Source organism: Chiloscyllium punctatum, chromosome 18, assembly GCF_047496795.1.
Source record: "Chiloscyllium punctatum isolate Juve2018m chromosome 18, sChiPun1.3, whole genome shotgun sequence".
Taxonomy (NCBI): Eukaryota; Metazoa; Chordata; class Chondrichthyes; order Orectolobiformes; family Hemiscylliidae; genus Chiloscyllium; species Chiloscyllium punctatum.
In genome coordinates this window covers 56,586,213-56,590,244 of record NC_092756.1, presented here as the reverse complement: position 1 = coordinate 56,590,244, position 4,032 = coordinate 56,586,213, and the positions used below count along the sequence as shown (strand labels likewise).

At 41.3% G+C, this 4,032-nt stretch overlaps 1 non-coding gene across 1 annotated transcript; it reads right to left on the bottom strand.

Moving 5' to 3' along the window:
- Window positions 1-921: 921 nt before the first annotated feature.
- trnas-acu (transfer RNA serine (anticodon ACU)) lies at window positions 922-1,006 on the bottom strand. The gene has a single exon. It is a non-coding gene; the product is annotated as a tRNA-Ser (tRNA).
- Window positions 1,007-4,032: the final 3,026 nt, after the last annotated feature.

The window sequence follows — 4,032 nt, the reverse complement described above, 5'->3', positions numbered from 1 at the left end:
TAGATCGAGATGCCATCTATCAACCCCTCAGAAAACGTACAGGACATGACATCACCACAAACCCCAGGAACCCGTTAGAGGAGAAAGATATGAATAGAAAGCAGGAGACAACAGCTTGGCTTCACTTGGAGGACGCCACTGATGATGATGTTACCTAGCCAAGTAAACAAGCGTCTGGATGTCAAAGCTACAGCTCAGCGAGCAAACCTACACCCTACATTTTAAATCATTTTTCATGTTTATGTTGCATGAATCTGCGGTTATTGATCCACAGTTTAGTTTCACTCCCTATAGGTAACATGCTGATTTCTCCAGTTGTTCATAGTTCAATGTGATGCATCCAGTGTGTGCATAACGAGAGGGAGCTTGCTTCCCACATCTTGTGTTTATCTGTGCCTTATGTCCAGCCTTCATCAATGGCGACAGCAAGGGGCAAGGGCGAGACCAATGTGTAAGTCTCTCCGTGTCCATGCACGGCACCCACAGCGGCAATTCTCCACTGTGCATTTACAGCCAGTTCTCAGTGCCCCTACACCCACGCCCTGCCCCTTTTGAAGTATCTCCATTATTTTTTGTTGTCTCGCTGTGCTCTTCTCACCAGGATGAATAACTTCTACTCAACCTCCTCCAGATTTCATCTGACAAAAGATTCATTAAGAATCCCTTTGCATAAACATGCACTTCGCAGCTCTCGTTATTTGATTTTCCTGGATGTCTTTCAAATGGAAAAACGTTCACAGCAACTTGACATGAAAAATACAATCACGCCCTTTTTCATTATCCCAAGGCAACCGACATTTCAATGCAGTTTCGTCAACAGGGTCAAACCATGCTTTGAGATTGCATAATAGCGTTGATACAGACAAACTGACCATTGGAGTCCCGATTTCAATATAACATCTGTAGCCATTGGAGATCAGTCGATGACAGTGGGATTCGAACCCACGCGTGCAGAGCACAATAGATTAGTACACCATCGCCTTAACCTCTCGGCCATCACGTCACCAATGCGGGGATGAGGATGAGCTTATGAATAATTGAATTGCGTAAATTATGCAGAGCAGCACATATTTCTCCCTGGTGTTGGTGAAATGATAAATAACACAGTACAGTTCCAGGAATATGTTCTGATCTCTGGGTTCTGAGGCAAGTGCACTCCCATTGTCACACTCTGCACACAGTGATCTGAACAAAAATGAGGAAATGAATATGTAACAAGGTCTGTTGAATTCTGTGAAGATTTGAAGTTAACGGAATGAAGAACCCGAGACAGCAGGAGGTTTTCTTTCAATACAGCGTTGTATAGAGCTCTTAAGGATAGTGGAATCATGGGTTATGGGACTAAGGCAGGAACAGGATACAGATTGAGGATGTTCAGCCATGATCATAATGAATGGTGGTGCTGGGTCGAAGGGCAGAATGGCCTACTCCTGCAACTGTGTGTATTGTCTATTAAATTACCTGTGAGGAATTGTTTTCCAGACTGGAGGAGAGTGCATAGTGCTCAATGTCATTATTCGGAACACCTAACTTCTGCTCAGATGTTTTTGACACGCACTTTTGTACAGAACAGACAATTTAAAAATCCAAAATAACGCTAAACTGACAATTGAACTCAACAATGCTAAAACCTTGATCTGTATCATTTTCCTGGGCCGTGCGACACCAAGTCACTGTATGATCACAGCAACACAGGGAACACGTGTCAGAAGGAAAATGAGTGCAGTGTCAGAGCGCATGCTGGGAGCAGCAGGTGACACACACGGAAGTGCATTTAACTCAACAGGAACACTTGCCAAACAGCGGACTGCGGTGGAAGAATTCAGGGGGGGTTTACACTTTGAAATTTAATGCCAGAGACACAATGGAGATCTGCCATTGAGTCTGTTCAAGATGAGGATTTTAAGATTTCTACAGATGCAAAACAAAATAAAAAGCTCATCGTTTATTGAAGGCAAAACATGAAATTGTACATTTCATCAATCTACCCATCTTTACAATGAGTACCTCACCACTTTCCTCCCTCGGGGACAGAACCACTGGTGAAGATGATCATATAATCCACGTTACTAGCCATGGAATCAGAGAAACTCGGTTTCCCAAAGGTTAAAGTAAAACCAGGAATGTAGAGGTAAGCATTAATGTGTTGCTCCTGTGCTGAAGGTGACCAGTGCACGGTATCTCTGTTCCAGTATAGTGGGCTGTGCTGTGCCGAAGTTTTAAGTTTGAGTCTCACATGGAGCAGCTTCAATTTGTCGTCGTGTTGCGGGGTACGGATTGAAGGTGATATTGAGCAAAGCCAAGTTTATGGGAAAATACCCGTGTTTGTGGGTTGAGAAACGACCTTTTCTGGATAATGACTCCTTGATCAACAAACATACTGCAAGTATCTAAAACGTGAAGAGACGTATGTGGAGAAAGAGCCAAGGATGATTTTTCAGCAGATGGATAACGTTTCCCATGTGCACTGCTTTAAATTCCGGGAAAATAGATGTTGAACTGGTTTCATGGACAGAGTTTGTTGCAAACTCACACAGGTTACTGCAATGATTAAAAAAAAGAAATCACGTAGGACCGTTTGAATATTGTATCGAATTGAATTTTGGTCTGAGCATATTTTATCGTAAATGGCGTGCTGCAGAGAAGTACAGGGGGTTAACAACACAAAATGACAGAGTCTTCTTGGTGGATTTCTTGGGTGGAGTTAAGAATGTACGAAATATCCATAACATCATGTGAATGTGGTCAAACCTTTAAAGTAGGTGTTGCCTCTCCAAGCGACGATTCAATTCCTACTCATTAAGATATAACTTCCGTCTGCAGTTATTTTAGGGCATGAGCTCCATTTACAGAGTTTCACCTTGAATAATACGTCACACCTTACCAATCCATGAATTTGTTACACTCAGTCTTATTCAGTTGTACATGTTTATGAAATGTCTTTGTGTCTGAAGTCAACAAATTCGAAATTGTTACGCAACCACACTGACTTTCACTCAATGGTAAATTCTCTCCTTGTACGTTTGTTCGTGTATCTTTTAAAGCACTCTGAAGTCAGCTTCTACGTTTTATTTCTGTAAAGTCGTTCACGATTGAAAAAAACTCTATTGAGTGGAAGAAACTCTCATCCAAACTTTTCTTAATCATTCAGTAATGGTTTTGAAGCTCTAACGAAAGTTCTTGATTCACTCGAAAGAGGGACTTTCCCTGATTTACTCATTCAAACCTTGGGTTATGTGAAAATCTCATTTGTTTAAATCAAATTTGCGTGTTTTTGCTCCGGCATTTCCGAATCTCGTGAATAAACTCCTTTATTCTTTCAATCATCACGATGAAACCGGTTGTATCTTTTCTGATAATTTTATGTCTCAGTAAACAACGTCACTTGGCTTTCTAATATCTTGCTATCCAGGAAACAGCGTCTGTGCCCTTTCTAACTTCTTCACATGTTTTTGGTGGAGAATGAGGACAAGGATTACACACAATGTTCCCACTGAGTGTGACCAAAAGATTTTACAGTTACACTATGAACTCTTTGCTTTTTAAATATGACGTCTCCATTTATAAACTCCAATAAGGTTAATTACTATCTATCCAGTTCATGAACATCGTCTTTGGAGACGAACATTATCGATCACTTCCTTTATTCTTCCACGTGATGTCTGAAAAGTTTGTAAGGCCAACATCTCTATATCCCCGTGTCCTGAGTCAGTCTTAGCTATTTCTAAAGGCGACTGAAGTTCAAATACTTCATCGTGTGTCTCCCGTCATTCCAGTGCAGACTGGTTCTGGACAGCAAATGCCATCACCAAAGACCACCGTGGATCTGAAATCAACAGTTTTCACATAGAAATTCTCGTAGATATTGTGTATCGTATGTCCGTGTACTTGTTCAATTTGTTCATCATTTCATGGGTCCCTGTATTGAATTCGACTGAATGATTAATTTGTGAATGGAGACATTCCCTTCACCACTCGGTCGAAACTCCATGGAACATTGAAAGATTTTACTCATATGCTTCCAGATGACAG